Here is a 21,999-nt window from a genome sequence, read left to right on the forward strand (position 1 = left end):
TGAACAACTGTTATCACATCTAGGCTGTGTATTAGCCGCAGCCAAGAGTACTTGTACCTTTGTCCTTATACTTGGGAAATACTTGTTTAAGCATATTAAATATGTAATTTACTCTAATTTCGACCTCTGAACTGGAGCCAGGGTCGACTTCTCGCCTTCCTCCTTTTCCAAGAGCCGGAGCAACCCCCGCTCAGATTAAAACGTTATACGAGGTCATGTGCCACATATTTGAGCAGGCTGACCCCTCTGGTGAGCCTTCAGGCCCTGCGGAGTCGAAAGGAGCCCCGTCTGATTCGACGCCGTCGGCTCCAGCCACGGTGCTGGTGGGGACTCCGAGATCAGATAACAGATCTGGGTCGATGCCTGTCGTGCCACCGCAACCTCCCCTGGCGTTGGACCCGAAGTCTGTGCCTGCTGCGTCGCCGATGCCCATCGGCGATGCCAGCCCCATCCTTATCCCCGACGACACAGAGTCAGAATGATGTCGCTCACCGCCAATTCAGACGTTGATTGAACCCAGGAATTTGATGTTGTCGGCTGAACACTTTGTGGATGTAATGGGCTCAGGAGAGGAATTGGAGGGGTCTATGGACCCTCTAGAACACAGTATGACTCTGCAGAGCAGTTAGACTGGTATGGGCAACTTGGAGAAGCCAGTGGACTGGATACTTCTCCAGATACTAGCATGCTCTGGAGGAGGAGGGGGCATCTTATGCCATGGTGTATAAGAGAACTGAAAAGGCTGTGGAAAACCACAGCCTGCGTGGAGCACAAAAACAGACAAGAACGTCTCAACAAATTAATCAAATTATTCCAAAAGGCTCATGTGCTCTAAGGCATATTTGTTTATCATTCAATGATCAATCATATATTAGATGCACAATACATAAAATGTGAATCAACGATATTTGAAATTATGCACTTGATTGCAATGCATTCAAAAACTCCAACAAAATGATATCACATTTGCAAGTTCAAAACCACATGAGTAATTTTACACATTCAGCAGATTTCTAAAGGACAATCCCAATGCATTTCGGGTTCAAATTGAACCCTTCATCAGGGGATAAATGTTATTAGTACGTAGAAGCTTGAATCGTACAGCTGTGTCCTCCTCAGGGACCTACAACACAATAAGTCTGAGAGCCCGTATTGCCCTTTAATGAAGCGCTTACTGATGTCCTACTAGGCACATGATCCAAGCCTAGCACAGAGGCTCCTGTTAATAGGACAATTGCCCGCCGCCATCGCCCAGCTCCGGGCGAACCAACGTTCCTGAGCCAACACCCCATCCCAGAAAGCTTGGTGGTGCAGGCCTCCAATTCACAGGGCACGTTCCCTTCCACTCCTCCGTATAGGGAATCTAGAGGCTGAAGTCATTTGGGAAGAAAATGTTTTCTTCCGACAGCCTGGCATTGCGGCCGTTTCTCCCACTCCCTTTGGGAGACGGTTGGGCAGGTGCTGCCTCAAGTCCCGGAGGAGGGCGGGGCTGTGCTCTCTGCTCTCTCAGGCAGATAGGGATGGGAGAGATGCAGCAAAATTCACCATAAGGTGTGGCATTGAAACGACGGATGCGCGCGGCAGATCGATTTCCACAACAGTGGCCTTGAGACGCCACACCTGGCTTAGGACAACTGCCTTTTCGGGTGATGTCCATGCAAATCTGATGGACATGCCCTTTGGTGGAACCCGTCTTTTTGGGGAAAAGGCAGATTCGGCCCTAGTGAGGTTCAAGGACTCTCGAGCTACGACCTCTCTTCTACTCCTCGTGGCCAGTCTACCTTTCACCCCTGTTGTGGCAACAGAAGGTGTTTCCAGCCGCAGCAGCCATATCCCAGCCACAGTCCTTCGCAGGCTTCTCAAGCTGCGGCGGGGTCGTGGATGGGGTTCATTCCGGCCTAGGAATGGAAACCAGAATTTGTCAGCCATCCTACCCTTGGCAACGGCAGCCTCCAGGCACTCCTAGTCTGATTCTGCAAGACCACACCACTCCAGTTGGTGGGAGAATCCATCATCGCCCCCCCCCTCCCACCTCCCTGGAGTTCCAGAACATCGAACAAGTGGGTCTTGCGGATCATTCAGGAGGGCTGTTCTCTGCCTTTCCTTTCTTTTCCTCCTCCCATTCTGTCAAATCAGGAATGGCTGGCAGAGCATCATTTAAAATAAGTTACAGCTCTCTTGGCCAAGGGAGCTAGAGAAAGAGTCCCGGTTTCAGAAGTAGGCAGTGGCTGTTGTTCCCGCTATTTTCTGATTTCCAAGAAAAACAAAGGGTTGCGGTCCATTTTAGAACTTTGGACCATCAATCTCTTCCTCAGGAAGGAGAAATTCAAGATGCTCACTCTACTCAGGTCTGTCTGCCCTAGACCTAGAAGACTGGATGGTAGCGTTGGACCTGCAGGATGCGTATTTTCACATCCCCATTCTGCCGGCCTACAGGCGCTACCGGTGGTTCAAGGTAGGCCGCAAGCATTTTCAGTTTCCCCTTTGGTCTTACCAGTGGCCCTTGGGTGTTCACCAAGTTGATGGCGGTGGTCGCAGTTCATCTGCGCAGGTTAGGGGTATCAATCTTCCCCCTTCTTTGTCTGTTGAAGGCGTCCTAGCCCCAGTCTGCCGTCTCCCACCTTCAGACTATGGCAAACCTCATGCGTTTGCTGGGGTTCTCTTTAAATGTGCCAAAGTCACACCAGAGTCCTCAGGTGCTCCCTTTCTTCGGAGGCGTTTTAGACACAGTGCAGTTTCAGTTCTATCCTCTCAAGTAGTGAGCCCAGGATATTCAGGGTATGATTCCGATTTTTCGGCCTCTATCCTGGATTTCGGTGAGACAGACTGAGGCTGTTATGCATCATGGCCTCCTGCATCCTCTTGGTAAAGCATGCCGGGTGGCGTATGCAGCCTCTGCAGTGGAACTTGAAGTTCCAGTGGACACAGCTTCAGGGAAATCTCCTCAACGTGGTCCAGATTTCAGAAGGAACTGTGAAAGATCTGCTGTGGTGGTTGAGGAACCGCGATTGAGTCAACGGCATACCCCTCTCCCCTTGTTTCCGCTTCCTGTTTAGCGTACCTCTTATCTTTACACTGAAATATCAATTCAATTCACCATAGACAAAACCCATTACATGCACTGTTTGAATTGGTCTGTTTTCACCATTCAAAATCATTTGGTGCTCATATGATTAACCAGAAATGTTGTTTCTCACATGCTAAACGTTTCACATTTTCCCTATATTTTTAAGACCCCCCCCCCCCCTCACCCCATTTAAACAATTTGCTAGCAGCGCCACAAAATCATAACAAAAGGGATGTTAAGTAAAGAGATCTGATTTGCAATAGAAAAAGGCCTCACTTGTCTCTGCCCAAGTAACACATTTTTTGATCGTACTTTCAAATGGATTCAGAGGAGAAAAGGCTATTTCTGCATTGTAGGATCTTAATTGAGAATCCTATATTTGCGATGTGGATCCCAAAACACATCTTTAGCTATGTCTTTTGTCTATAATCCAGCAGGAAGGGTGAAGAATTCAACATGTTGAATGTTACTGAAACCTATCACAGGCTAGCATTTACAAATTGAACCCATTAAAAAGCATGTGAAATTAAACCTTTCTCAGACTCTCGCCAGATTCAGTTGTGCTGGATCTAGGTGCGTAATCTCTCCTTGGTTCTGCGTTAGCAGTGTTGGTTAGAGATGTCATTTTTGGTGTGGAACTACTGAGAGTTCGAGGAGTGTTGTGAACCATGGTTGCCGTGCCCATGTGGGAGCAACTAGGATCATTTTGAGAGACTGTTGCTTGAGCTTGTGTGCTAATAGTGCGAATGAGTAGGAGTGGCGGAAAGGCGCACGCAAATCTGCCTGACCAGTTCATCCATATCGCATTGCCCTTGGACAATGGGTGTGGAAACCTGGCGGCGAACGTTGGGCATTTTGCGTTTGCATGTGTGGCGAACAGATCTATGTCTGGGTGGCCCTACATGTGGAAAAATGGTTGAAGATCTTGAAGATGAAGTTCCCATTTGTGGATCTGCTGTGCCTGACGACTGGGCAGATCCGCAATCTGATTGTGCACTCCTGGAAGATGTTCTGCCAGAAGATATATATTTTGTGGAATGCCCATCTCCATATACTTTGTGCTAGCTGAGACAGCTGCAACGAGTGTCTTCCTCCTTGTTTTTCTATGTAATACATTGCTGTCATATTTTCCATGTGGACAAGGACAGTTTTGTTGAGAAGATGTGCTTGGAACGACTTTAACGCTAGAAATATTGCTAGTAAATCTAGGTGATTGATGTGAAGCAGTTTTTGTTGGGTGGTCCACTTGCCCTGAATTTTATGGTTTAAGAGATAGCCTCCCCAGCCGGTGAGTGATGCGTCCCCTGTTAGCACTATCTGTGGAATTGGCTCTAGGAATAGCCACCCTCTGGAAAGGTTTTGTGTGTTCCACCACTGCAGAGAGTGATGTGTGCGGCTGTCCACCAACACCAGATCTGTAAGTTGACCTTGAGCCTGATTCCACTAACGTGCTAAGCATTCTTGTAAGGGGCGCATCTGAAGTCTTGTGTGAGGTACTATGAAGATGCAAGAAGCCATCTTTCCTATGAGCTGCATAAACACTTGAGCTGGAAGAGAGTGTTGTGGTTGAAATTTTGTGATGAGGGTTTGCATATTGTCTATCCTGGCTGGATTGTGGTATGCTAGAGCTTTGGAAGTGTCTATGGTGGCCCCTAGATACTGATGTAGGTAGGAGGGCTGTAGATGTGACTTGGCGTGGTTGATTGTGAACCCCAAGTGGTGTAGCAGTAGAATTGTTTGGTGCGTGTGATGAACACATTGACTGTGTGACTTGGCTTTTAACTGCCAGTCGTCCAGGTATGGAAACACATGGATTTGCTGTCTTTGCAAGTGTGCAGCTACCACCGCCAGACACTTTGTGAAGACACTGGGTGCTGTGGTTACCCCGAATGGGAGAACCTTGAACTGATAATGTTGGCCTTCCACTGTGAATCTTAGATATTTCCTGTGAGCATGGTGTATGAGAATATGGAAGTAGGCGTCCTTGAGATCTAACGTTGCTCGAAAGTCACCTTGTTGAAGTAGTGGAAGGACTTGTTGAAGAGTGATCATATGAATGTGATCTGACTGTATGTAGAAGTTGAAAGGTCTGAGGTCCAGTATTGGTCTGAGAGTACCGTCCTTTTTGGGGATTAGAAAATATAGGGAGTAAACTTTTGTCCCTTAACGCTCTAGGGGAGCTGGTTCTACTGCATGTTTTTAAAGCAGTGAGAGAACTTCTTGCTTGAGGAGCATCAGATGTTCTGTGGACATTGGACGCTGTTTGGGCGGTATGTTGGGGGGAGTTGCAGTAAGTTCTAGGCAGTAAACTTAGTGGATAAATTGTCTTACCCACTTGTCTGTAGTGATAGAATTCCAGACAGGTAGGAACTGTGAGAGTCTCCCTCCGACTGGAGTGGAATGATCCGAGGGAAGTCACTGTTAGTGGAGGAGGTGCGAGTATTGTTACCTCGGCCTCTCCCTTTGTTGTTATTTCCCCTGTACTCACCTCTGAAATATCTCTTGTTGGTGGATGTTTGTGTGGGACCTTTGTAGGAGGAGGAAGTAGTATCTGTACTGATGTTTTTGGATGCATCCCGATAAAAGGAGCGATGAAAGGAGCCTCGTGTAGACGGAGACTGTAATGCACCCATAGATTTTGCAGTCTGTGTCTTTTTTCATTTTCTCTAATGTTGTGTCTACAGCTGGGCCAAAAAGTTGTTCCTGATTGAACTGCTGATTGAGGATAGTAGTTTGCACTTCTTGTTTGAAGCCAGAAATGCTAAACCATGCATGTCTTCACAATAACACACTAGTGTTGATTGATCTAGATGCAGTGTCTGTCTGTTGCATCGAGGGCACATTTAATGGATGCGTTTGTTATTAACTTGCCTTCCTGAATCAAATCATTGGCTTTGGCCTTGTATTTGTCAGGCAAATGCTGCATTAGGCCCTCAAGCTCGTCGTAGTGAGCCCTATCGTATCTGGCAAGTAATGCTTGTGCATTAGCTATCTTCCAGTGATTAGCTGCTTGTGAGGCAACTTGTTTGCCGGAAGCGTCTAGCAGTTTTGACTTTGTATTGAGGTGTGGCATCACCGGAGGTCTAGGAGTTGGCCCGCTTCCTAGCATTGGTCACTACCAGGGAATCTAAGTGGAGTTGACCTTTAATGTAGGTGGGATCATTAGGGGCGGGTTTACATTTTTTATCAATCCGAGGATTGAGAATCCTGGTCCTGACTGGGTCTTTTAAGATGTCTGGAGCATGTTTAATGACACCTTTAAGCATGGGTAATGTATTTACTGTCCTCTGTGACTTGCAAAAGTGTCTACCAGGAAGTCCTCCTCTGTGGGGTCTGAATGCATTTGCACGCCATGATAATGAGCTGACTAAAGCCAATGTTGTCATCTGGGGGAGATAGTCTGGTTGGGTATGCCTCTGGATCAGGGAGGCCTGGAGGATCTACAGGGTGACTGTAGTCATCCCATGTGTCCTGTGGTATGTTAGTGTCATCATCAGGATCATTGAGTGGTCATTATTTCCACCCCCACCCCAAAGGTCATCATCATCCTGTGGTGGTGGTCAGTATGGAGGAAGTATAGGAGACTTTGGAGGAGAGAAAGACTCAGTAGGAAGAACAGGAGAAGAGGGTCTAAATGGTGAAGTTGAACAGTCTTTTTTCTTCACAGGCACTTCAGGAATGTGTGGAGTGTCGAATTTTCTTTTGGTGGAGGGTCCACATGTAGTGTTTTCTGTTTCGAATCGATGGGATTTGGTAGAAACAGTTCCTTCTCGTTTGCGTGTGCTTTCGGTGCCGATTTTTTTCGGTTTGGGCGTGGTTTAGGTTTGACTGGAGCCTTTGAAGGGGTTTTTATGTCCTTCTGCTTCAGTGTCTGTTAGAAACGGGACCCCCGGCCGGCCAAGGCTCACGCCAAAGTCAGTCAGGGATCACCATTTCTAAGTCAGGGCAAGGGAGTCACACACCAAGATAACCCCTGCTCACCCTCTAGGTAACGTGACGCGAGCAGCAAGGCTAATCTCAGAGGCGATGTGTATAGCCTTTGTATTATAATAATAGAAACACATTAGATAACACACACACTTTACAATGTGCCAACAGGCACGGGCAAGATTTACAAGGGATTATGTACAGGACAGGGCCACCTGGACCACTGTCAGGGGTATACACTTTTTAGAAATAATACTTGTAGGTATAACACTTAGCACATCAACATATAATGACTGTAACACAGAAATAGTAAATGTAGCATACAACCAGTAACTACTGGTAAAGGGAAAATACCTCCTAGGCCACCCTAAACACTGTAGGGAAATCACGCAGGGAACTAGGACCTTATCATCAGGATCTATGGAAGGAAAACCATCACCTAAGCAGGTCACTTTTAGCAAAGGGAAGGAAACCTAAAATAATCACCTAGGCAAGTAACATTTAGCAAAGGCAATAAAACATCAACATTCCTCTAAGCAGGTCACTTTTAGCAAAGGGAAATAAAAGCATAAGGAATCACCTAAGCAGGTCACTTTTAGCAAAGGTAATAACATAAACATTCCTCTAAGCAGGTCACTTTTAGCAAAGGGGAATAAAACATAAAGAATCACCTAAGCAGGTCACTTTTAGCAAAGGTAATAACAAACAATTGCACATGAAACATGAAAACACATTCAGAGGTGCAGGTAGAACATTTGCGCAGAAATCACATAAGCAGTAACTCATAAATTGCGCAGGGTGCTTGTAGCACAACACTAGAACTGTCCCTCAGGCCAACTGGCCTCGCAAGGGCTGGAAATGCCCTGAGTCTCAATGTCAGGGAAGGCTGCGCAGGCAGCACAGAACAAAAGCCTAAACGTAGCAACTGTCCACTAAGTGCTGGACAGTTGTAAATCACAGGTAGGCAAACGTTGGAGCCACGTGGGCTCAAGAACACTGGTGGGGAGGAGACACTGTGTGGGAGCCTCGGGGCTACTGACCACACTCGTGTCCCAAGAGCCCCTCTGGGCTCTACATCAACAGAATAGCGATTGAGAGCTTCTATGCTCTAACACAATAAAAATGGCCCCAGAGCCTCTCAGGCTCTGAAAACAAAATGCAGCGCCTTTCTATGGGAGTCCCCTCTCTGGGGACTCAAAGTGACAATGCCTGCCAAGAGCCTCGCTGGGCTCTAAATCAACTGATGCCCCCGGGGCACCTCGTGGCTCAAAGGAAATGCTCCCACTCGTTGGAGCCTCTCTTAGGCTCGGCAAATGGTGCCCGGTGTTGGGGGAGCGGCCCGCTGCCTGCCGGGGCCGCTCTCTCGCCAAAAATGCACCCTTGGAGCCTCTCAGGGCTTCACTCTTCAACTTAGCGCTATCTCGCGCTACCGGAAAAAGGGAGGGGGCGCGGGCACCGACAATGTGCCCCGACAAGGTAGAGCCTCTCTGGCTCTAAACAAATGCCCCCTGAGCCTCCCCCTGCCCGTGCACACTCACCGGGCTCTCAGGTGGAGGCTCCTCGGTTCTTCTGGCTCTGCTAACGTCGGGCGGGGGACTCCTCTCTTTCGTGCTCCGCCCGGGGCACACGTCCAGACTCCTCGGCGGGACACCCAGGGGCTCTCTCTCTCCCTCGGGAGCCCCGGAGGAGACGGCCGCTTCCTGCTTCTCGCTGCGGGGGCGGGACTTCCGCTCCTTCTTCCCGGGGCCGCGCTATGATTGGCCGGCCAGAGAGGTGCTTCCGGGTCGCCGTGGGCAGCGCGGCGGCCCGGCCGGGTCTCCCGGGCTGCAGCGGTTATTTCACACGGAGTGGGCTCCCGTGTTAAATAAATCAAACAAATATGCGGCGTGGGCAGCCGCTCGAGCAGCGAAATGCAGGGTGGGCACCTGCCTTACAGAAAGCGCTCTAAAACGATGAACAGCGCTCCTGGACAATAAAGCGCTCCCAAGCGCTATGGGCACAGAAAAAGCACTCGCAGGCGCTTGTGGGTACAAGCTACAGCGCCAGGACAAAATAAAGCGCTCTCAAGCGCTAGAGGGGTGACCACAGCGCTCCCAAGCGCTGCAATTCAAATAAAAGCGCTCTCAGCGCTAGGAGGGAAAAGCCAAGCGCTCCTAGCGCTATAAATCAGGAAAGGATCCAGCAAAGTCCTTGTAGGTAGGCAGGGGGCAAGGCTGGGCCCAGAGCCAGCACACTGGGTCTCCAGGCAGGGAGACAGTCCAAGTGGCGGTCCTCCTGGCCCCAGCAGCAGCAACAGCCCCCTCTGGCAAGGATCCAAAAGTAGAACAACTTCTGTGGGGACACAGCCCCATTTTTATACTGCTAAATCCTTTGTTTCCAGGGTGCAGGGTGGGGGGAAACCAGTTGCAGCTGGCTTGGGAGTACCCTTGATGGCCCAACCACCCCTTTCATTCACTGGGGAGGCTTGGGTCGTTAGACAAACCACAGGGGGGCGGAGCCAGCATTGTGTGGGGAAAAACCCAGCCCATCCAGGACCCAGGTGCACTCCTCCCACACATCACTCATGCTGATCTCACACTCACCACCGGGCAGACCCATCCAGACTTCCTGGAGCCTGGCATGCCAGCCAGCTCCAGCCAATCACGCTCCAGTATCCTCACTGCACACATACATCAATGTCCAGAAGTAGCACCTCCCTTCTAGACACATACAAGCCGCACATACCATTGCGCAGCATTCATTCTCACGGGTTCATACATACCCAACTCGAGCCTGCACTCCCCACACATCAGGAACTAACATGGACACACACATTCTCCATGCATTCCTATGGGAGGGCAGGCCAGCCATACTACACACACGCACTTTACTCTGGGGCACAGGGAAAAAGTGCGCCAAGACCCAAAAATCACTAACACTGGGTCACAAATAAAAGCAAAAAGATTAGGGGTGAACCTGCCCTAAGGCCCAAGTCCAACACAACCCCCTTCCAGCCAAAACGCAGGGCAGACCAATCACCACCGTGATGGGCTTCCCTGCTTGGGGCGATAAAACAAGGACGCGGGCCCACAACTGCAGGGACACCCTCCTGTTTTACGCCACGGTGAACCCCTAGGGTTCCTTCTAAAACTACTGTAGGGACTAACTGGGGTACCCCACTGGTACTCTCCAGCTGCCCTCGGCCAGGACCAGGCCCTAGGCCACCCAGGTACCACTGGACCCTGCCTACTCACAAAGTGGGGGGTAGTAACCCCTGGCACATAATAGCCATTCTCCACCCTTCCTGTCTGCAAGACAGGGCTAGACTGCCACTGGTTCTCCAGCCTAGGGTCTACAACCTTAGGTGGACCAGGAGTCTCAGGGAATGCTCTCCTCCCCTTACCTCTTCTCCTAGGGTTCCTCCTCCTCCTGCGAGGGGTACCCTCTAAACAACATTCTCCCAACCTAGGGTTTAACCCCTCAGGTTGCACCGGGGTCAGAGGAGGGCTCTCCCACCCTCTGCACCCCCTTCCAGAGTCCTGCTCCCTCCCAACCGGGGCGGTACCTCTGGATGAAGAACTGGTCAGGACACTGATTACAGTAGTCCCACCCTTCAGGTCAGGCTGATCCTGAACCTGGCCTTCCAACCTCTGGTCTAAAACCTTTGGTGGAACCAATGCCTGGCACTCCAGGACTTCTGGGGACTCACATACTATCCCCCAATCACTCCTTTCGCTGGACTCCTGTACCCTACCTACTGGAGCGGTACTGCCAGACTCTAGAACCATAGAAGCTCCGCTTACAGATGCTCCAGGTCCTCTACACACTAGCAGATCTCCCTCAAGTGAACTAACAGGCAAGTCTAGGTTCCCATCCTGGTGTTCCCTAAAGAAACCATCCAGGCTCTGTGACAGGGCTTCGGGCGTCTGGGGACTCTCGGTCACACACTCACTCCTGCTCCACTGAGACAGGCAGTCAGCCCCTACACCCTCCTCACTAACCTGGGACCTAGCTGGGCTACTCTCACCCTCCTCCACCACACTGGGCTGGAGGACACCTGACCCACTACTGTTGGAATCACTCACTAGTGACTCTAAAGAACCTCTCGCACTTTCCCATCGGTCGGCTTCCTCTGCCAGCTCATATGGTTCAGACAATCCACACCCTAACAGGTGTTGGCGCAATTCTGGATAAACAACACTGAGCAACTGCTCTTTGAGAACCATATTGACTACTCCGTCCACCTCATTGTCCGAGTTAGCCGTCAGCCAACCCCACATCACATCAGAACAGTCATCCACAAAATACTGCCACTCCTGGTGAGGTGGTTTCCTAAGGTTCCTGAATTTCAACCTGTTCTCCTCCTCTTGGGAAACAGGTACCATACTCGGGGAACTGGGAGTGGGACTGTCTACACTAATATTTAAATAGCTGCCACCACTGGACTCAACCCTCCCTGGGGAATCCAGAAAATCAAATTTGCACTCGGGGGATAACCTACCCTCTAGGGTTACCTTCTCCCTGAACAAGGCCCTTTCAGCCTCTAGCTTGGCGTGCTCCAACCTGAGCTGTTCCATCGCTAGCTGATGCTCCCGCTCTTCCCTCCTATCCAACCACTCCTCTGGGGACAGGACAAGGGATGGGGCGCTGGTACTGACACTGGACCCAGCAAGGGACTCCCTATCTATGGGGTCCTCACTGTCTGCTGGCGCCCATTCACTCTCATCCACTTCACATTCTTCAGGGCTCCCCACAGACTCACCATCCTCATGACGTGCGGCCCGGGCCCTATCTCTCTCACTGTGCTCAAGATCCCACTGACCCTTTTGCCATTGGATCAGGCTGTCCCTAAGCTGGGACTGAGTATCCGACTCACTCACCTTCATGCCTCCCTCTTCACAGAATCTGACCAGCTCTGACCTACTGTACCTAAAAAGACCACAGAGATCAAAAACAGGCTCCATTTTGGCGGACGTTCTCAAGAAGAGTTTGACACAGGGAACCTGGGGGTCTGAGCTTACACAGGAGTACACAATTACAAAAATTCAGCAAGATTCCTATCTCAGAGAACTTGCACTCCACTGTCCAGTGTAACACACCACTCATTTACCCCCCCCCCCCCTGGTAAGGCAGTTTCTACCACCCCTGACTTCTCAACCTGACCATAAAGACACAGGTACCAATGTGGGAGTAGGGCGGGGAACAAGGTACTGGACACAAATCACAAAATGACACCTTTCAGGAGAAGCAATACTGATCTTCCCTAAAAAACAATAATCCCCAAAATGTGTTTATCTAAAATTGCAGAGTTTTGTAGTGTGGCCTGTCGCCACTGTGGTACAGCGCAAACGCAAGTCCAATCCGCACCGCTTGCCACCAATGTTAGAAACGGGACCCCCGGCCGGCCAAGGCTCACGCCAAGGTCAGTCAGGGATCACCATTTCTAAGGTCAGGGCAAGGGAGTCACACACCAAGATAACCCCTGCTCACCCTCTAGGTAACGTGACGCGAGCAGCAAGGCTAATCTCAGAGGCGATGTGTAAAGCGTTTGCGCGCGCACCCCAGCGACAACACCCTAGGCCCACCACAAAGGAAACTCCACACAAGGTTATATCAAAAATAGACTTTGTATTATAATAATAGAAACACATTAGATAACACACACACTTTACAATGTGCCAACAGGCACGGGCAAGATTTACAAGGGATTATGTACAGGACAGGGCCACCTGGACCACTGTCAGGGGTATACACTTTTTAGAAATAATACTTGTAGGTATAACACTTAGCACATCAACATATAATGACTGTAACACAGAAATAGTAAATGTAGCATACAACCAGTAACTACTGGTAAAGGGAAAATACCTCCTACGCCACCCTAAACACTGTAGGGAAATCACGCAGGGAACTAGGACCTTATCATCAGGACCTATGGAAGGAAAACCATCACCTAAGCAGGTCACTTTTAGCAAAGGGAAGGAAACCTAAAATAATCACCTAGGCAAGTAACATTTAGCAAAGGCAATAAAACATCAAAATTCCTCTAAGCAGGTCACTTTTAGCAAAGGGAAATAAAAGCATAAGGAATCACCTAAGCAGGTCACTTTTAGCAAAGGTAATAACATAAACATTCCTCTAAGCAGGTCACTTTTAGCAAAGGGGAATAAAACATAAAGAATCACCTAAGCAGGTCACTTTTAGCAAAGGTAATAACAAACAATTGCACATGAAACATGAAAACACATTCAGAGGTGCAGGTAGAACATTTGCGCAGAAATCACATAAGCAGTAACTCATAAATTGCGCAGGGTGCTTGTAGCACAACACTAGAACTGTCCCTCAGGCCAACTGGCCTCGCAAGGGCTGGAAATGCCCTGAGTCTCAATGTCAGGGAAGGCTGCGCAGGCAGCACAGAACAAAAGCCTAAACGTAGCAACTGTCCACTAAGTGCTGGACAGTTGTAAATCACAGGTAGGCAAACGTTGGAGCCACGTGGGCTCAAGAACACTGGTGGGGAGGAGACACTGTGTGGGAGCCTTGGGGCTACTGACCACACTCGTGTCCCAAGAGCCCCTCTGGGCTCTACATCAACAGAATAGCGATTGAGAGCTTCTATGCTCTAACACAATAAAAATGGCCCCAGAGCCTCTCAGGCTCTGAAAACAAAATGCAGCGCCTTTCTATGGGAGTCCCCTCTCTGGGGACTCAAAGTGACAATGCCTGCCAAGAGCCTCGCTGGGCTCTAAATCAACTGATACCCCCGGGGCACCTCGTGGCTCAAAGGAAATGCTCCCACTCGTTGGAGCCTCTCTTAGGCTTGGGAAATGGTGCCCGGTGTTGGGGGAGCGGCCCGCTGCCTGCCGGGGCCGCTCTCTCACCAAAAATGCACCCTTGGAGCCTCTCAGGGCTTCACTCTTCAACTTAGCGCTATCTCGCGCTACCGGAAAAAGGGAGGGGGGCGCGGGCACCGACAATGTGCCCCGACAAAGTAGAGCCTCTCTGGCTCTAAACAAATGCCCCCTGAGCCTCCCCCTGCCCGTGCACACTCACCGGGCTCTCAGGTGGAGGCTCCTCGGTTCTTCTGGCTCTGCTAACGTCGGGCGGGGGACTCCTCTCTTTCGTGCTCCGCCCGGGGCACACGTCCAGACTCCTTGGCGGGACACCCAGGGGCTCTCTCTCTCCCTCGGGAGCCCCGGAGGAGACGGCCGCTTCCTGCCTCTCGCTGCGGGGGCGGGACTTCCGCTCCTTCTTCCCAGGGCCGCGCTATGATTGGCCGGCCAGAGAGGTGCTTCCGGGTCGCCGTGGGCAGCGCGGCGGCCCGGCCGGGTCTCCCGGGCTGCAGCGGTGATTTCACACGGAGTGGGCTCCCGTGTTAAATAAATCAAACAAATATGCGGCGTGGGCAGTCACTCGAGCAGCGAAATGCAGGGTGGGCACCTGCCTTACAGAAAGCGCTCTAAAACGATGAACAGCGCTCCTGGACAATAAAGCGCTCCCAAGCGCTATGGGCACAGAAAAAGCACTCGCAGGCGCTTGTGGGTACAAGCTACAGCGCCAGGACAAAATAAAGCGCTCTCAAGCGCTAGAGGGGTGACCACAGCGCTCCCAAGCGCTGCAATTCAAATAAAAGCGCTCTCAGCGCTAGGAGGGAAAAGCCAAGCGCTCCTAGCGCTATAAATCAGGAAAGGATCCAGCAAAGTCCTTGTAGGTAGGCAGGGGGGCAAGGCTGGGCCCAGAGCCAGCACACTGGGTCTCCAGGCAGGGAGACAGTCCAAGTGGCAGTCCTCCTGGCCCCAGCAGCAGCAACAGCCCCCTCTGGCAAGGATCCAAAAGTAGAACAACTTCTGTGGGGACACAGCCCCATTTTTATACTGCTAAATCCTTTGTTTCCAGGGTGCAGGGTGGGGGGAAACCAGTTGCAGCTGGCTTGGGAGTACCCTTGATGGCCCAACCACCCCTTTCATTCACTGGGGAGGCTTGGGTCGTTAGAAAAACCACAGGGGGGCGGAGCCAGCATTGTGTGGGGAAAACCCAGCCCATCCAGGACCCAGGTGCACTCCTCCCACACATCACTCATGCTGATCTCACACTCACCACCGGGCAGACCCATCCAGACTTCCTGGAGCCTGGCATGCCAGCCAGCTCCAGCCAATCACGCTCCAGTATCCTCACTGCACACATACATCAATGTCCAGAAGTAGCACTTCCCTTCTAGACACATACAAGCCGCACATACCATTGCGCAGCATTCATTCTCACGAGTTCATACATACCCAACTCGAGCCTGCACTCCCCACACATCAGGAACTAACATGGACACACACATTCTCCATGCATTCCTATGGGAGGGCAGGCCAGCCATACTACACGCACGCACTTTACTCTGGGGCACAGGGAAAAACTGCGCCAAGACCCAAAAATCACTAACACTGGGTCACAAATAAAAGCAAAATGATTAGGGGTGAACCTGCTCTAAGGCCCAAGTCCAACAGTGTCGAGTCTGAAATCTTTTTCGGATCCGAAGGTTTTTGAGGTGTCTTTGGTTCCGAGGCCTTTTGGTTTTTCGGTGCCAAACTACTTGGCGCCGAGGTCTTTTTAGCGGCAGGGGGATATGTTCATGCTTTTGGTACCAACTGTGCTTTTGGGGCACTGGTGTGTGGCTTCCTTGGTCCTGAGCCGCCGGAAGGCTTTTTTTTTGTCTTCGGAGCCGGGCCTGGAGGCGGGGCTTCTGAAGTGTTCTTTCGGTCTCGGCTAAGGCCTTCAGGCGCAGTTTTGATAATTTGGGTGGGGTAGGGTCAGGTGCAGTTGTACTCACTTGTTGACCTAGAGTGGTGTGGTCATCGAAGTCGTCGTCATCGGACTCGGATACAATATCGAGCTCCTCTGAATCTTCTGCCTCTGGGACGTCGGGCCTTCATTGAAGATATCTTCTGGCACCGGTGCCGATCGTTGTGCCATGATGTGTCGTCGAGCCCGGTAATCACGGATAGTTTTCTTGGATCGAAAAGAGGCGCAGGCCCGGCAATGTTTTTCTTCGTGTGTAGGCGAGAGACAAAGGTTGCATACCTTGTGATGGTTGCTGCGTGGAAATTTAGCTCCACACTGGAGGCGTTCTTTAAATGGAGTCCGTAGGCCGAATGGCGTCGATAGGCCCAGCGAACAAAACAATACCGTAGATTGTGATGTTTTGCGCGTCGAAGTGGTCTCCAAACATGGTACTGAACCGGAGCGCTGAAGTTACATCCAAACTCGATGGCGGAAAAAAAAACAATCTAACGATGGAGTTGATGCCCATGCGCACTATCGTCCAAGGGAGGAGTCGCGTATCTCGTGACTACAATGACTTCTTCCAAGACAACAACAAGGTGCCAGTATGGCGATCTATGCAAAAGTAAGAATTCTGCAGCTCATATGCCTCGAATACATTAGTTAGTGATAGATTACTTACCGCCCCACCCATCCTCCCCATTCTGCAAACTGATTTCTAGGGTTAAGGTCATCCCTTTCAGGGCCCTAGTTTCAATGCACCAGTGGTCAGTATCTTGCATGGCTCTGCGTTCCTGGCGTGTAAAGTCGTGAACAGAACTGACGTCAGCACGCGAGGGCAGCTTCTAAATAGCTACCGCAACGTCATCTCGTTGACCACAACGCCAACAACGGACGCGGAGTTGCACAACGCCACCTTCTGACGCACAGGTGTACTGCTGACAAAAACTTTCCGGATCTAGTCTAACGCCTGGGGGTAATTCTAAGGTAAGGAATCTATCACTAACTAATGTTTCTAACAGATATATCGTTACCGAAGGTAAGTAACTTGTTCAATAAGAGGCAGACCGGGGAAGAGCAAAAATCACTGCGCAGCCCCAAGCACCGCAAATAAGGCTGCACCTGCCTTAGCGCGCACCAACCCTCAGAAGAAACGGACAGGGCTAAGCTGCCTCCCTGCGCGCCAAACTCAGGAACGAAGTGCAAGCAAACGCGCCCGGAGGTGTTACCGCGGGACAATGTCGCAATACATACCCCTGCCGGGGCGTCGTTAAATGTATGAAGCAAGGGATACAGACTCAGATGGGCGTAAAAGGTGAAGGCAGCGGGGGACAGGGCTCGCCTAGACTCGACTCCTGCAGCACGGTTCCTCTTCTGAGGAAAGCGCGACCGCAGGAGCAACGAGATGGGCAACACCCCGTAGCGGGCCTTCAAAGCACCGCAGAAAAGATGGCGCCGGCATGGTAAGAAGCGCAAACACTTCCGCGGCCGGTAGAGAATCTGCAATCTAAACCGAGATTAGTCAAGGCCACAGTAGCAAATAACATTACCCAGCGAAGCCAGAATGAAAATCGCTACAGGGAAGCAATGAATAAATACCGAAAACAGGCAATACAATGATAAACAGAAAACAAGAAACAAAAGTGTGACTGAACTGGCTGCGAAGCAGCCAAGAAAGAGGAGGGACAGACAAAATGGAAGGACTATGTGCTGGTTATGGACACTATAGAAGGACTTATTGTGGAACCTCCCTTGGTGTTTTGGGAGTTGAAGTTTTTTTTAAATAATGTTTTTTCTTGTGATTAATTCAGAAAAAAGGAAAATGTAGTTTTTCTGGCTGCTATAAAATGTGAATGTTAATAAAGGCAGAGAAAGAAAAGCATAATCTGAGCCTCCGGTCCGGACATAGAATTGTCAGTCAACAATGATCTTTATTGCTTCGGACTGGTCCAGGCAATAGTGCTATCTGGACAGTCTACAAACGTAGTTTAGGCCACACAAGAGGTTTTCATGCAAACAGAAGTCTTGACCAGATCTCAGGCATGCAGGTTCATATCGGAGTAAGCTGAGCGCCCCAAACTGAGGGCATTTTATTCCTTTATATGAAGAAGATTTTATATCTGGTGTTGACAGAAAGGCTGTGACCCCATCACCTGCCAAGATGTCGCTCTTCCATATTTACTGCATCTGGCTCAATCAAAATTACAATTTGCATCGATAAAGGTTATGTTATGTTATGTTAAATAAAATTTGTAAAGCGCACGTACGCCCATGGGCTTCTTGGCGCTGAGGAGAGATTAAAAAAAACATAACAAGAGGGATGCCAGCAGGAGTCACTATTTCAAGTAGGCCTGTGTAAATAGGAAGGTCTTAAATGCTTTTCTAAAGGTAAGGAGGTCCTTACTCTGTCTAAGGGTTAGAGGCAGAGAGTTCCACAGGGAGGCTGCTAGAAAGTGGAAACAACTGCCTCCCTGTCGCTTTCTCTTGAACCGGGGTACCTCAAGTAGGTCTTTGTGGGCTGATCGCAGACTGCGCGAGGGGGTGTATCTCCCTATCAGTTGCCTTATGAACAGGGGACCCTTGCCTTGTAAGGCCTTGAAGATGATACATCCGGCTTTGAATGCGGCTCTCTGAGCCACAGGTAGCCAATGCAGTTTCTCGAGCCCTAATTTAATCGATTCCCATTTAGGTACCTAACAGATCAGCCTGGCAGCTTGATTCTGAAGGTGTTGCAGTCTTCTGAGTTGGCCTACAGGCAAACCTAGGTAGAGACTGTTCGAAAAGTCGATGTGGGAAAGGACTAGGGCAGTAACTACTTGAATCAGGGCTGAGTGGGTAAGAAGGTGTGCAATTTATTTTATTTTTCTTAGTTGGAAAAACCCTGAGGAGACTACTGTTCCGATCTGAGAATTTAAGGCAAGGTCCTCATTAATGGTCACTCCCAAACTCTTTACTGATTAGGACTTTTTGGGAGGGAGGCCCATATCTGAAGGCCAGAAATGTAGGCCCCAACTAATCTCGCTCTTCCCGGGCAAAATCAATTCTGTTTTCCCCGGGTTTAGTTTGAGATGGTTTAGGGACATCCACCTCTGAATCTGGATCATAGTTGCCTGAAAGTCTTCAACAGCATTAGGTGAGTTTAATGTAAAAACTAACTGTAAGTCATCTGCATAGTTGTATGCAGTGACTTTGTGCTCTCTCAAGGAAAACAAGAGGGGCCGCATGTATAAATTAAATAATAATGGGGACAAGGAGGAGCCTTGGGGGACCCCACAAAAGGAATTAATTTTAGAAGCTGTGAAAGACCCTAGCCGAACAGACTGGGTGCGTTCAGATATGAAAGATTGCAGCCAGGCCAAGGCAGAGTCTCTGAGGCCGGCCTGTTCGACACGGTTGACCAAGATGGAATAGTCAACCGTGTCGAATGCTGCAGACAAGTCCAGAAGCACCAATGCCTGATGTAGATTTTTGTCGGCATTAGACCTCAAGGTGTTCTGGACGGCCAATATCACTGCCTCTGTGGAATGACCAGGCCGAAAGCCTGCCTGGTTAGGTTGCAAATAACCAGAATCTTCCACAAAGTTTGAAAGGCAATTGGTGACATGAGCCTCCAAAATCTTTGATAGGTAGGGCAGAAGAGATATAGGCCGGTAATTAGTGAGGTCGAAAGGGTCTATACCAGGTTTTTTAGTGAGGGGAATCAATAAGGCCTGCTTGAAACTACGGGGTACCGTCCCGGACATGAGTGAGTTGTTGAGCAATGGTATCATGCCATGGGGGATGGCACGACCAATTTCCCTTATGATATGAGGGGGACAGACGTCCTCAGGAGATCCTGATTTGACTCTAGTCAATAAGTCTAAAAAAACTTTTGAGTCGATGAGAGGAAAAGAGTGTAGTGTTAATGGGTTGAAAGAGCTGCCATCCAAAGGGGCGCAAACTGGGAGTTTGGATATATTCTGTTTAATCGCAAGTATCTTTTCGCTAAAAAAGTTATTTAGGGAATTACAGAGTGTTTGTGTGGGGACTACCGGAGGGGAGGTTCTATCGTCATTACATAATTCATTCACAATTCTGAAAATTTATTTCGACTTGTTGGTGGAACTTAAGATTTTCGTTGAGAAGTAGACAGTCTTTTGATTATGTAAGATTTTTTTATATGCTTTCCTAGCTAGACAGTAGGCTTCCCTAGCTTGTGGCCAATAGTTAGATCGCCATACTCTCTCCTGTTGTCTAACTTCCAGTTTTAATCTTTTTAGCTCAGGTGTAAACCATGTATGAGCATCCATGCTTCTAGAGCTACCAAAGCAAATAGGGGGAGCATGGACATTGATGGCTGTATTTAGCCATTCTTTAAACCTAAGGTCTGCTACCTCCACATCAGTACTCTGTGGGGAAAGGGAAGTGTTTAAAGAGTTTTAAAAAGCTGGCATATCCACAGAGTTCCATTTCCGGGTGGTCCTGCTAGTTTGCAGCTTGAATTGGGTGACTTTGTCTATATGGAATGAGAAGCCTATGCTAAAATGGTCAGACCAGCTGCAAGGTTTTATGTCAATGGAGTGTACTGGTAGGTTCAAAGACCAGATTTGGTCGAGACTGTGGCCCTTCTGATGGGTCGAGGTATTGATCTGTTGTGTTAAATTAATATCATTGTCATTCTTCAGAGACTTCAGAGACTTTATTATTTCCTCCTTCTGAATCTCCAGCTCCCCATTAGGAATTGAAATTGGTACTAGCCAAATTGATTGGCCCATCATTTGACCCCGTTTACAAGGCTTACTTGCAGCATCTATCATAGAAGATGGGCTTCCTCACAGGAACAATGTCAGTCCATAGAGTTAAGAGATCAAAGTATTATATGATGCCTTATGTAGTTTGCAAAATGCTGATGAAATCGCTGCTGTGCGTCCTTCGTTCTACTGTGTGTGCTGGCAGAGCCTTTGTTTGAGGAAAAGGTTATTTAGCGCTTTTTGCCTGGAAGCGCTACTGAGCTGTGCTCTGATTTCAACTTCAGCGCCTGCACCATCACAGCTCGCGTTTCCCGCTGCGCGGGAAACACTCGCATTCCTGTTCGGCGGACTGTGACTGACAACAGGACTTCAGGAACCACAAACCTCTTGGCCCTGGAGCACCGCCCTGACACGCCCCCCTCACCTGGCGATAATTGAGGAGTAGGCGCGCTGGAGCAAGGTGAATGCTGATGAAATCGCTGCTGTGCGTCCTTCGTTCTACTGTGTGTGCTGGCAGAGCCTTTGTTTGAGGAAAAGGTTATTTAGCGCTTTTTGCCTGGAAGCGCTACTGAGCTGTGCTCTGATTTTAACTTCAGCGCCTGCACCATCACAGCTCGCGTTTCCCGCTGCGCGGGAAACACTCGCATTCCTGTTCGGCAGACTGTGACTGACAACAGGACTTCAGGAACCACAAACCTCTTGGCCCTGGAGCACCGCCCTGACACGCCCCCCTCACCTGGCGATAATTGAGGAGTAGGCGCGCTGGAGCAAGGTGAATGCTGATGAAATCGCTGCTGTGCGTCCTTCGTTCTACTGTGTGTGCTGGCAGAGCCTTTGTTTGAGGAAAAGGTTATTTAGCGCTTTTTGCCTGGAAGCGCTACTGAGCTGTGCTCTGATTTTAACTTCAGCGCCTGCACCATCACAGCTCGCGTTTCCCGCTGCGCGGGAAACACTCGCATTCCTGTTCGGCGGACTGTGACTGACAACAGGACTTCAGGAACCACAAACCTCTTGGCCCTGGAGCACCGCCCTGACACGCCCCCCTCACCTGGCGATAATTGAGGAGTAGGATCGCGGGACGCGCGCGGGCGACGCCGGGCTAAGCCCGGGCAAAGGGCGGGCCCTCTGTGGCCCTCAGTGGCCGAGGTAGGCCGGGCTGGGCCCTGGTATTTATTCACCTTCCTGCATAAATCCTTGTCGATGTTCATCGCAATAGATATTTGAATGAAAACACGCGGATTGATTTTTCTGACTGTAATTTGTTATTCGCTATTGTGCAATTATCTGCTTCTCCCGGTGGATCTATATTTATATTTTTTAATTGGTTTGTGTTTTTATCCGGGACTATCTATCTTGCTTAAGGTCTAGTGCATTCACTAGCATTATGACAACAAAGAAATTACGCTCTGGGAAAGTCTTAGGGGAAAAAGTATGTTCAACAGCTGAACCCATTCTACTGCGGAAAAAGTCTGAAAGTAGTGCTCTATTGAAAGGCCAGATGCAGTTGGAACACATTTGGGAAAAATC

The 21,999-nt window shown here is 49.7% G+C and overlaps 1 protein-coding gene across 4 annotated transcripts in view; it reads left to right on the plus strand.

Annotated features, from left to right (window-relative positions):
- The window catches only part of UNK (unk zinc finger), a 938,451-nt gene that overhangs the window by 556,330 nt on the left and 360,122 nt on the right, over positions 1-21,999 (plus strand). The window lies entirely within an intron of this gene.

Source organism: Lissotriton helveticus, chromosome 7 (genome assembly GCF_964261635.1).
Source record: "Lissotriton helveticus chromosome 7, aLisHel1.1, whole genome shotgun sequence".
NCBI classification, from domain to species: domain Eukaryota; kingdom Metazoa; phylum Chordata; class Amphibia; order Caudata; family Salamandridae; genus Lissotriton; species Lissotriton helveticus.